This window comes from Capra hircus, chromosome 12, assembly GCF_001704415.2.
Source record: "Capra hircus breed San Clemente chromosome 12, ASM170441v1, whole genome shotgun sequence".
In the NCBI taxonomy this organism is placed as follows: Eukaryota; Metazoa; Chordata; class Mammalia; order Artiodactyla; family Bovidae; genus Capra; species Capra hircus.
This window is the reverse complement of record NC_030819.1, coordinates 56,996,357-57,010,354: the sequence shown is the minus strand read 5'-3', so window position 1 is coordinate 57,010,354 and position 13,998 is coordinate 56,996,357. Positions and strand designations below refer to the sequence as shown.

The window sequence follows — 13,998 nt, the reverse complement described above, 5'->3', positions numbered from 1 at the left end:
ACCAAAGATGAGATGGCTGGATGGCATCATGGACTCGATGAACGTGAGTCTGAGTGAACTCCAGGAGATGGTGATGGACAGGGAGGCCTGGCGTGCTGCAATTCATGGGGTTGCAAAGAGTCGGACACGACTGAGCAACTGAACTGAACTGAACTGAACTGAAAGCCAACTGGAAAGGAAGAGCCCAGGGCAAGTGAGGGAAAACTCAGAGGTATAAACACAGCTTTTACTGTGTACCCAACGGAGGAAGCATGTGGAAAATGGAAAATAAAACACTTCGGCTAAACAAAAGGAATAATATACAATTCATCTCATGTGAAGAAAAACACTTTAGAATGCCCTAAAAACACTAAAACACCATCATAATGAAGAGCTTCAGTTCTGAATACTAGAAATAGAATCCTTAAGTATTCAGGCAACAACAGCAACAGTATAATGATGGAATTTCAAAATCTATAAGCTTAGTAAGAACAAAGATCCAGAAATAGACACAACTATAGCTATATATACATGCATACATATACATGCTACTGCTGCTAAGTCACTTGAGTCATGTCCGACTCTGTGCGACCCCATAGACGGCAGCCCACCAGGCTCCCCCGTCCCTGGGATTCTCCAGGCAAGAACACTGGAGTGGGTTGCCATTTCCTTCTCCAATGCATGAAAGTGAAAAGTGAAAGTGAAGTCGCTCAGTCGTGTCTGACTCTTAGCGACCCCATGGACTGCAGCCCACCAGGCTCCTCCGTCCATGGGATTTTCCAGGCAAGAGTACTGGAGTGGGGTGCCATTGCCTTCTCCAGCATACACATACATAGAGACTCATATTTTTTAAGCTATAAATACAAAATGATTAAGCAGTATTCAATCTATTTCCAGTTGTGACAAGCCAAAAGTCAGACATATAATATGCTTGAACACCCCACAACAAACTTCAGCATATTCTGTGCTTTATACAAGCTATATCCAGGTAACTATTACAGAGAAAAAACTTTAAGGATACATGTTTAACTATTTGAAATATTACCACAGTAAAGTAGATTCCATACCATTCTTGAAGTTCATATAAGCTTATTATTTAAGAAAGAATGATTTTCAATATAAATCTTTGGACTATCAAGTATGTCTTATTTCTTCATTTTATATAATATTTTTAAACTTTCATGTACAAATATGAAATGTAAAAACAGTAACCTAAGGTTACATCATACTCGGAGAAGGCAATGGCAACCCACTCCAGTATTCTTGCCTGGAAAATCCCAAGGACAGAGGAGCCTGGTAGGCTGCAGTCCATGAGGTTGCTAAGAGTCGGACACGACTGAGTGACTTCACTTTCACTTTTCACTTTCATGCATTGGAGAACGAAATGGCAACGCACTCCAGTGTTCTTGCCTGGAGAATCCCAGGGACGGGGGAGCCTGTTGGGCTGCCGTCTATGGGGTCGCACAGAGTCGGACACGACTGAAGCGACTTAGCAGCAGCAGCAGCAAGGTTATATCACACTAACAATATGGCATGTTACAGAGAAAAGCAAACCCTCAAGTATGAATTAGCAGCTACCCAATGTAACTCTGGGCTTTCCAACTGTTGATTCTGAATAATGAAGTAATTCTCACTGTCTTTCAAAATTTGTTATATGTATACATATACACATACTAGCTATATGTTTTATACACATATATGCCACACATGTACATGTATATGCCGTATATGCCAGATATGTATATACACATATATAGCTACACATATATAGCTATATGCTATATACATATATATGCCATATATACACAAATATATACCACACACATATTCATAGGGGATTATATAAGAGAAAAAAATCATGTGTGAAGATAATAACTTTAATACTTGCATTAAAATTTCAAATAATTATTTGTTGTTCAGTCACTATGTTGTGTCCCAACTCTTTGCAGCCCCATGGACTGCAACATGCCAGGCTTCCCTGTCCTTCACTATCTCCTGGAGTTCTCTCAAACTCATTGGGAGCATGCTAATATGCATTAGCGAGAAAAGAAACACAGACGACACTGAAAAAAAAAAGTCTTACAAGAAAATAAGTAGCAAATGAGCTGTGATGTAGCAAATGAAATTATAATAATGAAGACATTATGACAATGGGAATGTCTTTACATTAAATATTAAAACAGACATGACTCCAACCGTGCAAAATAAAACAGAGAGTGTAAGGGAGCCAGAAAAATGAAAATATTTATGTCAGAATGATGAAATGATTACACGTACACTTTAAACTATCTGTTAAGTAAAAATCTGTTTTCAGCAGAAATAAATACAAAAATTTGGCTTCCAAACAAGAACCACCCGTCTGAGTTATATAGCAAGTTACAGGAAATACACAAGGGATGGCAACAAGTATTGATAGGACAGCAGACAAGTAACCTCAGCAGAAAGACTGTGAGGGCACTCGCCAGGCAAAGACGCAAAGAAGGTCAGGATGATAAAAGTGCAGCAGGGGTTTGGGCAGTACAAAGGAGGCGTTGAATTCTAGACTAAAATAAGCTCTCTGGGTTACTGGTAGGTTACAATCTTTCCTATCTCCATCACTTTTTGTTTACTAAATCATATGCCTGGATTTCGTATTTGCTTCAGTTGGTTAACACAAAAATGGTAGTCAAGTTTTCTGAACCTCTGCATCTCCAAATAGAAGTATTTCAAAAACTAGTGTGCTGTTGACAACTATCTCCAAATATGTCTCAAAATATAAAACAGGTCCTCACCTGATACTCAAAAACATGATCTTGAATAAGCCAAGGCCGTTTGTGAGAGCTGGACCACAAAGAAGGCTGAGCACCGAAAAACTGGTGCTTTCAAATTGTGGTGCTGGAGAAGAATTCCTTGAGGGCTCCGGGGACAGCGAGGAGATCAAACCTCTCAATTCTAATGGAAATCAATCCTGAATACTCATTGGAAACATTAATGCTGAAGCGCCAATACTTTGGCCACCTGATGCAAAAAGCTGACTCATTGAAAAAGACCCTGATGCTGAGAAAGACTGAGGGCAAGAGGAGAAAAGGGCAACAGAGAATGAGATGGTTAGATAGTATCACCAACTCAATGGACATGAATTTGAGCAAACTCCAGGACATAGTGAAGGACAGGAGAGCTCGGCAACTGAACAACAATAACATTTTACTTAGAAAGTTTTGTCTATTAATCCTCAGAAAGTACCAATAGCTTTTATTCTTGTTTTATATATACATACGTGTGTATATATGTACGTATGTGTATATATGCATTGTGTCTGTATGCACACACAGACCAGACTTAGATACACACATACGCATATGTATTGAGTTGGCCAAAATGTTCATTCAGAGTTTTCTGTAAGGTGTTATAGAAAAACGCAAATAAACTTTTTGGCCAACCAAATATTAGCATGCTGTGGGTGTGCTCAGTCCGGCTCTTTGCAACCCATGGACTGTAGTGCCCCAGGCTCCTCTGCCCATGAGATCATCCCGGCAAGAATACAGGAGCAGGTTGCCATTTCCTCCTCCAGGGGATCTTCCAGACCCAGGAATCAAACCCATGTCTCTTGCATCTCCTACATTGGCAGGCGGATTCTTTACCGCTGTACCACCTGGGAAGCCCTTATTAGCACCCTGAGATAAAATAATTTAAAAGGTAACAACAAATGTTCCATCAAATGACCTCTCAGTTCTTAACACTGTAATAATTTATATTCTGTCTGTTCTACCCACACCACAAGACTTATACCTCTTTCAAGTACCATATTGACAGTTTAAAGCACTTTTGGACACAAAGACCATTTTTTAAAATGTAATGCCTGGCTGAATAAGAAAGAGTCTTCAAACAAAAAATCAAGGGAAAAGTAAGAAAATGTTCTATCAACAGAGCCCTTTGGAATAAAAGCTAGACACTATAGCAAAGGCCCTGACGTGTGGAGTACTGCCTCTCACCAATCTGCCGCTAAGTCGCTTCAGTCGCGCCCGACTCTGCGACCCCATGGATGGCCTCCTACCAGGCTCCTCTGTCCCTGGGATTCTCCAGGCAAGAACACTGGAGTGGGTTGCCATTTCCTTCTCCAATGCATGAAAATGAAAAGTGAAAGTAAAGTCGCTCAGTTGTGTCCGACTCTTGGCCACCTCATGGGCTGCAGCCTACCAGGCTCCTCCGTCCATGGGATTTTCCAGGCAAGAGTACTGGAGTGGGGTGCCATTGCCTTCTCCATCTCACCGATCTAAAGAATGTTTATTCACCAAACCATGCTACTATTTTAAACCTAAAAGCTGAAGGTAAAATTCTATCAAAAATGAGATAATACCATTTCAGAGGCAAGCATAAGGGAACTAAAAATACAAATAATCAAATAAAGGTAAATAACAGAAGAGGAAAATTTTTTAAAATGGAAAAGTTGATCATGGTAATTTAAATACTTTTAATTCTATTTGTCTCATTGAACCAAAAATCTACATTTCTAGCAGGCATCTGCTTCTATCCTAATAAGCACTTTGAAGTCAGAAAGCCTAGAGGACCTTCCCACAGTACTTCCTTTGAACATTTTTTCTCAAGGCACATTCGCATTTAAAGACACTAATAATTACTGAGAACCAAAAATGCAAAACCAACACTCTCCCTTGTTACCTGGCTCTCATACATATTCATCATCTTCATTCACAAAAAGGTTCAGATTCCACAGCTGAGCATCTGAAGATGCTCTGAGAGGAGAAAGCCCATTATTCTTGATATAGAGGGAGAGAAATCAGTCAAAATTTATATCTAGAAATATCAGTAGCATGAATGAAAATGCCAACATGTCAATGTGGACCAAAGCAGATTTGGGACCACTTCAGTCCTTCTGCCTCTCTCGGAAAAAAAAAAAAAAAATTCCGCTAATTTAAGTCTGTGATGCATTCCTTTTCCCTTGTCACAGACTGTTTCCCAAAATCTGAAACTTTCCCCTGCATGTGTGCTAAGTCGCTTCAGTCGTGTCCGACTCTTTGTGACCCCATGGACCATCACCCGCCAGGCTCCTCTGTCCATGGGATTCTCCAGGCAAGAACACTGGAGTGGGTTGCCATGCCCTCCTCCAGGGGATCTCCCTGGCCCAGGGATTGAACCCAGGTCTCTTATGTCTCCTGCACTGGGAGGTGGGTTCTTTACCACTAGCACCACCCATACCTTAATATAAAATATAAGCCTGGCAGTACATGAGTTTATGGTCTAATTCAGTCTCATTATTCAGACCAAGCACTCAGAAAGCAAAACCCAAGACATTTGTTCAGTATTAGGCAAACGTTCTAAAGGACTCAATTGTGTTTTAAGACTGATCCCAATTCAACTGCATTTCCAAAGCCCAACTATTATAAACTTTCTAGGCACTGAACTGAGCTTTTAGACTAACAAATAAATCATGACAAAAATTAACATGTTTATTGTTATAATTTCTTCCATATGAAGTAGGCCTATCTTATGAGATAATAATAGAGATGTATAATGTCTTGTTGGGAACATATATCAGACAGATTTACTAGCCTTTAAAAACCCACCATTCATTTGTGGACCAGAAGATTACATGTGATGCTATAATAACAAACCTTCCAAGAACCTAAGCCTATATTAAATATATTTTCCCCCAGAAATTTGTCTTACTCATTAACTGTCATTTCTTAACAAGAGAAAAATATTACCTCATCATTGATGTAATTTATTTTATGTAATTTATTTACTTTGAAATGCTCTACTAAATACATTTTTATAGTTCATAAAACCTGCTTTAAATAATCATTCACTCATTCATGAAAGGCAGTGAAGCTTAGCATTTTAGGAACCTGATTTCTGGAGCCAAAGTGCTTACATCAGAATCCTAGCTCCAGCTCTTCTGAACTCTGCAGCCTTGAGCAAGTTCCCAGATCTGCCTGTGGTCTGTTCTCTCACCTCTAATACGCGGGTAACAACAGTCCTGGGAATCAAGTGAGTTAATATATGCCAAGCACTTGGCACATGCTTGAATGTGATGGTTACTAATATTATTATTGATTGTATGATATTTGTTGAGCAACTGCTATGTGCCAGGCACTGTTCTAGGAAGATGCCAAACAACTATGGAAACACAGGGCAGAGTCCCTGCCCTCTTGGATCTCAAGTTCTAATGAAGGAGGCAGGCTTTAAGCAAAGAAATCTAGAATACACTGTCAACAAAAAATGGTATTAAAAAAAAAATAAAGCCAGGTAAAGTGAGAGAGGGCTCAGGCATGGAGTTACTTGCACACAGCAGCTGCAGCAATCTGCTGCCTGGCCCTGAGGTTACGGCCCCAGCTGCGTGTCAGGAAACAGGCCAGAACTGAGAGGCAGATGTCGGGAGCACGGGCATGGTGCTGAACCCCGCAAGGCCTTGGTTTTCTCTCTGCAAAGGGGGAGAGTTACAGAAACCACATAGTAACTTAGATGAGCTGAGGCTTCAAAAGCGGCAGAGCACACTGACATGAGCTCGGAGTAAGATGAAGATGACTGTGTGCTAAGTCACTTCAGTCGTGTCCGACTCTGTGCGACCCCATGGACCATAGCCCTCCAGGCTCCTCCGTCCATGGGATTCTCCAGGCAAGCAGACTGGAGTGGGTTGCCATGCCCTCCAGGGAATCTTCCCGACCCAGGGATCGAACTCAAGCACTGGCAGGCGGCTTCTTTACCACTAGAGGGCACTCAACAGAAGTCAGCTGTGATCACTCCTGCAGACGTGAACCCTCCTTGAGGGTCTCCACTGCAGACCCCAGCCCCACATCTTGGGAGTCTCGCTAATCCCACCAAGTTCACCTCCCCAAATAGGAACTCAGGGTGCTGTGTGAGCCCAGAGTGGCTGACCCCTCTGCTAACATCCCAAGGGACTCCAGTTCACTGTCTCCATCCGTGGGAGTCCTTGCAGCCACCCCAGGCACGAGTCCAGCAAACACTACTGCAAGGCTCAGTTCAGATGTCACAACAAAGCCAAACTTTCCAACCAGGGCAGGCTGCTGCCTGGCTGTGTTCTCATGGTGGCTGCTGATGTGGCTGCAGAAAGGGACGTACAGTGTCCCTCGATCCCAGCATGGGCCTCCCAGGGGGCAGCTCATGCGGGGGCCTGACCACAGGGAATCACAAGGAAGGGGTCACCCCACAGGGTGTCACCTGGACCAGAGCACTGGCGTCCTCCACACACCAGCATGTGCTGCCGCCACATCTGATCCTAACTGTCACCACCAGCCTCTGGGCACCAATGTCACCACCAGGGGAGGGAGAGCTGCTGATCACTTTAGGACTTCCCTGGAGGTGCAGTGAAGACTCCATGCTTCCACTGCTCTCTGGTTGGGGAACTAAGATCCTGCATGCCAAGCAGTGTGACCAAAAAATTTAAAATTCTTTAAATTAAAAAAATTAAGTGACCACATCTTTGGGTCCTGGCTCCAGACTCAGAATCCTGAGTTACAACATCCAACACCCTCCCTGAGTTGGAGAGACCCTGAATCTGGCCTCTGATATCTTTAGTGGGCCGAGCCTACTCCCTCCAGACTCACATGGGGTTGAGTTTGCTGGTAAGGGAGGGGTCCGAATGCTGGGGGCTGAACAGAAAGGCATGTTCATGACAAGACGTGAGGAATTCATCACTGCTGAGCAAGCCCCTGAGGAAGTAGACTGTCTCACTGCTCCATGTTCCGGGGCATCTTGCCCAAGCCTTGCCTGAGTCAATATTCCACGAAGACTTAGTAAATGGATGCATAAATTCTTATTCAATAGCAATGTAATAAAAACTTATTACCTAACACCTGTCAATTATGACAAAAAACAAACTTCACCAAGAAAGTAAGCATTTGATTGGTCTCACCTAAAAAAGGAAAAGACCTTGATGCTGGAAAAGATTGAAGGCAGGCAGAGAAGGGGGCAACAGAGGATGGGATGGCTGAATGGCATCACCAACTCAATGGACATGAGTTTGAGCAAGCTCCGGGAGATGGTGAAGGACAGGGAAGCCTGGCATGCTGCAGTCCATGGGATTGCAAAGTCAGACACAACTTAGCAACTTAACAACAACAAAAAGGGAAGCTTAGTGAAAGCCACTTGACTCACAGCTCACCTTTCAAGGAAGTGCTTCACCCTACCTCCTTGTCAACAAAAAAAAAGTCTAAAAATAGAAAACACAAGGCCATTTTCTTAAGCTTCTTCACACTAATCCATGAAAAGCTTTGCTCCCAGCTCTCCTGGCTTATCGCATAGAAATAAGGTATTTTGTTGTTTTTTTTTTTAATTAATAAGCCAAGGCCTAACTCTTCTCAAGAAAACAGTGATTTCCAAAACTTTCTGCAAATAAGCAGAAAGAATCATTTATTTGTACTGTTATAATTCTGCCAGGTTTTAAATAAAGTTCACACCACAAAAGATGGCAACAAAATTAGAAGCGTCTATTCTCTTCACTTTGGTTATTTGATTTCCATGTAAATCTTAAGAGTCAGCCTGGCAATTTCCAGTGAAACATCTACTGGGGTTTTCATTGGGATTGCATTTAATCTCTTGACAAATTTAGGGGAAATGGACACACTATTGAATCTTACAATCTATGAGTACGCTTTTTCTCTGTTCATTTAGGCTTCCTTTAATTTTTCTTTAATTTTCCTGAGAAACCTGTCTGCAGGTCAAGGAGCAACAGAGCCAGACGTGAAAGAACTGACCGGTTCACAGTTGGGAAAAGAGTATGTCAAGGGTGTGTACTGTCACCTTGCTTATTTAACTTATATGCAGAGTGAAGTGAAGCGAAGCGAAAGTCGCTCAGTCGCGTCCGACTCTTTGCGGAGTCATCATGATGCAGAGCACACCATGAGAAAAGCCGGGCTGGACGGACCACAAGCTGGAATCAAAACTGCTGCGAGAAATAACAACCCAGATGTGCAGGTGATGCCGCCCTAACGCCAGAATGAGAAGAGGAACTGAACAACGTCTTGATGACGGTGAAAGAAGAGAGTGAATAAGCTGGCTTAAAACTCAACATTCAAAAAACAAAGATCATGGCATCTGGTCCCATCACTTCATGGCAAATAGATGGGGAAAAAAATGAAACAGTGACAGACTTCATTTTCTTAGGCTCCAAAATCACTGTGAATGGGGACTGTAGCCATGAAAGTAAAAGATGCTTGCTAGTCGGAAGGAAACCTATGATAAACCTAGACAGCGTATTAAAAACCAGAGATATCACTTTGCCAACAAAGGTTCACATAGTCAAAGCTATGGTTTTTCCAGTAGTCATGTATGGATATGAGAGTTGGACTCTAAAGAAAGCTGAGTGCTGAAGAATTGATGCTTTTGAACGGTGGTGTTGGAGAAGACTCTTGAACTCCTTTGGACTGCAAGGACATCAAACATGTCAATCTTAAAGGAAATCAGTCCTGAATATTCATTGGAAGGACAGATGCTGAAGCTGAAGCTCTAATACTTTGGCCACCTGATGCAAAGAGCTGACTCATGGGAAAAGACTCTTATGCTGGGAAAGATTGAGAGCAGGAGGAGAAGGGGACGACAGAGAATGAAATGGTTGGATGGCATCATCGACTCAGTGGACATGAGTTTGAGCAAACTCAGGGAGATAGTAAAGGACAGGGAAGCCTGGCGTGCTGCAGTCCATGGAGTCACAGTCAGACATGACTTCGCAATTGAACAATTTTTATCAGTAATGTTCCCTACTTTTCAATGTAGAATCCTGAACATTTTTCATTAGATTTATCCCTGGGTATTTAATGCTTTTTGATGCTATGAATAAATGATATCATTTTAAATGTTTCAATTCTAATCGTCACTGCTTATATATAGAAATACAACTGATTTTTAAACATTGACCATGTTTTAAAATTAGTGACCTTGATAACTCTTTTGTTGGTTTTGTACATTCTTTTTTTTTTTCCTTTATGCACAATCTTGTAGTCTCTGAATAATGAAGTTTTCTTTCCATCTTTTTTTTTTTTTAAGCTATTGTGGGTAGGGAGAGTACAAAGATTTCTCAGCTAGTCTGTCCCCTTTTGGTCTAAAACAGAAAATGTAATCCAACATCTGCCATAAAATGAAATGTACTCGCTCAGTCATGTCTGACTCTTTGCAACCCCATGGACTATACAGTCCATGGAATTCTCCAGGCCAGAATACTGGAGCGGGTAGCCCTTCCCTTCTCCAAGGGATCTTCCCAACCCAGGGATCGAACCCAAGTCTCCCACATTGCAGCGGATTCTTTACCAGCTGAGCCACCAGGGAAGCCCAGGAATACTGGAGTGGGTAGCCTATCCCTTCTCCAGTAGATCTTCCCCACCCAGGAATCAAGCTGGGGTCTCCTGCACTGCAGGTGGATTCTTTACCAACTGAGCTAGCAGGGAAGCCCAATGGGGGCACCATGCCCACCTAAAACATAAAACACACCTTGTAAGCCTAATCCACTTCTGAATTTTCTTTTCTGTATTTGGAGGATGCCTTACAAATGGATCCATAATTCATCTGTGCTTCTGCCCCCCGCCCCCGCCCCGCAGGTCCTGCCTTCATTCTCAGCTCTGCCCATCCCCATCTCTGCGTACTCGTCCTGCAGGGACTTCTTCCCTGTTCCTCATTCAGAGCAATTCCCCAACCAAGCAGGACCTTGTGCTAAGGTAAAGGGTCACACTTCAGAGTCTTCAAAACATACATGAGTCTTTCTTTCATTAGAACCTCCTTTAAAACAACAACCGCGCTTTAGCCTCTCTTCTTCACTGTTTCACATTTAATCTCTTTTAAAAACCTTTGCACGTATTTACTTCTGGCTGTGCTGGCCTTCAGGGCTGTGGGGCTTTTCTCCAGCTGCAGCGAGCAGGAGCACCCTCCAGCTGCGGCGCACGGGCCTCTCTCTGTGGTGGCTTCTCATTGCCGAGCACACGCTCTAGGTGTGTGGGCCTCAGCAGTTGCGGCTCCCGGGCCCTGGAGCACAGCCTCAATAGTTCTGGTGCTCAGGCTTCACCGCTCCGCGACATGTGGGATCTTCCCTGATCAAGGATCAAACCCGTGTCTCCAGCATTGGCAGGTGGATTCTATACCACTGAGCCACCAGAGAAGCCCTCTGATTTAACCTTATTTTGAAACTCTTTTGTGAACTGGGATATTGGAATTGAAATATATACACTATCGGTACTATGGATAAAATAGATAACTAACAAGAACCTACTGTATGGTACGGGGAGCTCTACTCAATGCTGTGGTGACCTGAATGGGAAGGAAGTCCAAAAAACAGGGGATATACAAATACATGTGACTGATTCATCTTGCTGTACAGCAGAAACTAGCACAACATTGTAAAGCAACCATACTCCAATAAAAGTTAATGAAAGTAAATAAAAAATTTAAAAAGAAATTCCTTAGGAGAACAAAATGGTTCCTGTAATTTTAAGCAAGTGTTCCTACATTTCTGAAGCTGCAGTAAAAATGATCTGGGATCAACCACGGTTACTGGATCCCAGGACGCAGGAGAGGGGATAAAAACAAAACCTCTCACTGGACAATCTCTGCATCACAACACAGACCACAGTCACAAACTTCTTCAATAGAGTCTTCACCAGAGACTGAGCTGTCAGCACCCATTTTTATTTAACAAAAAAAAAAAAAACCAGAATTTTCCCACAAACATCCACTCCAGAAGGAATTGTTTGCAAGTTCAAAAACCTAAGTCATAACATAATTGACACACAGACGCCACACAGAATAGGTATTTAGGACAAAACACACTGAAGTGCCTGATTAAATCAGAGACTGCCACACACACTCTCTAGATCCTGGGTTTCCGTCAGCCTCACCTCCACCTGGCTTTTGTTCATGAGCCTCTTTAAATAGTCAGGCTCTATAGCTGCACGTTACCCTTCCATCTGTAATGCAGGGAGAAAACATTTGAGGAAAAACAGTAGCACTTCTTCCAAATCTGCAGTCTTCTCTTGAGCGATGTGCACTCAGGAACCCCACACAAGGCAACCACATCCCCCACCTTGCCAGCTCTACAGTCCACCCATTTCAATCTAAAAAGACCACTCTTCCTGCTAAAACACACTTTACTCATCCCCCCAAACAAACCCTAGGTCTCTAGGTGCCCCAAAGCCAACCATACTGATGCTTCATGTCTCCATCTTCCAGATCTGTTCCCTGTTCTAAACCAGCATCCCTCCAGCTCAATTCCCGTCCCCCTTTCCGGACCTGACACAAGTCTTCCCTCTTTATCTCCTCAAGCTCCACCGTGCACTGTCAGCACGATATTCACTCATGCTTTTTACACAGCGCTCTGCTTCCTAAACAGCTTCGTGACTACTGTCTTTTCAAGGGTCCCATGGACTGTCTAGAGATGTTTGAAAGTACTTAATCGAGCTAGAATTGTGCAGTTAATATTTGGCAAATAGATAGGTTAATAGACTTAACTTGATTTTAAATTTCTACTTGTGTATGTAGTCAGTCATATCCAACTCCTTGCGACCCCGTGGACTATAGCCCACCAGGCTCCTCTGTTCATGGGATTCTCCAGGCCAGAATACTGGAGTAGGTTGTTGCCATTTCCTTCTCCAGGAGATCTTCCTGACCCAGGGATCAAACCTGCGTCTCCTGTATTTTCTATTATGAGATTGTTACCATCTATCTTATTCCATGGGATCACAAAGAGTAGGACACGACTGAGCGACTGAAAAACCACCACCACCATCTATCTTATAAGTAATTCAAGGAACTGGAGTATCTTTATTAATTCCTCTTGAACTGCTCCACAACAATCCAGAGTGGTTCTCCGCACATAGGAAGCACTTGGTAAAGTCTGCTGCCTTCCTCTTTAGAAGAAATGTCTCACTATAGACTTCAAAGCCATTATGAACTGCACTATAAGCTTCAAATCTAGAGATGGGAGTGACAATCCACAATGACCCAGACTGTTTCAGAAAATAAGAATAGCTTCACCACCCCAGTAACAACTCCAAGTACAGTATTAAGTTTCAGACAGAAAGTTCGCTTAGGCTCCTGGTTCCTACAGTCACATGAGAAGAATGAAAATTGTCTTGTGTTTTCAGCAAGACTGCATTTTAGCATCTTGAGGCAAAACAGGCATAGAGGACAACTTGCCAAAGTGAAGAGAACAGCTAAAAGCAGACGCACGACAGCAGCAACCATTAAATTTTTACACCTTAATTTTTGGCAGATTTCGTAGTCAAGTGCAACCCGACAGGAGTAATGAATAAATAAACAGCAGCTCTAGACATCTGGTGGTGTGGGAGGAAGAGATATTTTGGGCTATCAGATAAATATTCACATGATAAAAATTACCGGGGATTCTCTCCTCACTAAGCAACTGTTCTGAATGCTCACGGTAGGCAAATCTATGGAAAAAACCAAACTGCAACCTGAAGATGTCGAGTTCAGGTTGCAGGTAACATCCTGTCCCATTAGAGGCACAGCACACACCTGGCAAACGATGGGGCTGGCCCCTCGGAGGAGGAGGAGCCGGCCGCTCCATGCCACAGGCTGGAGAGGCCCTGATAACTCTGCCTGGGGTTCGGACATCCTCAGTTTCCTCAGCTGATGACTAGGCCGTCAATTCTTTCTCAAGAATGTGTCAGTTTCAGACATAGAAAATAGACTTATGGACATGGGGAGAGGAGAGGTGAGGGTGAGATGTATGGAAAGAGTAACATGGAAACTGACATTACCATATGTAAAATCGACAGCCAACAGGAATTTCCCATATGGCTCAGGAAACTCAAACAGGGGCTCTGTATCACCCTAGAAGGGTTGGGAAATCAGAAATGGGAGGAAGGTTCAAAAGGGAGGGGATATATGTATACCTATGGCTGATTCATGTTGAGGTTTGACATAAAACACCAAAATTCTGTAAAGCATTTATCCTTCAATAAAAAATAAATTAATTTTTTTAAAAAAGGAAAATAAAAAAGTCAGTTTTTTAAAACAAGTTTCAGTCAAGCTATAACTAGGGAGCCACTACCTGCCTCT

The 13,998-nt window shown here is 42.8% G+C and overlaps 1 protein-coding gene across 2 annotated transcripts in view; it reads right to left on the bottom strand.

Annotated features, from left to right (window-relative positions):
- The window catches only part of B3GLCT (beta 3-glucosyltransferase), a 110,499-nt gene that overhangs the window by 61,329 nt on the left and 35,172 nt on the right, over window positions 1-13,998 (bottom strand). The window lies entirely within an intron of this gene.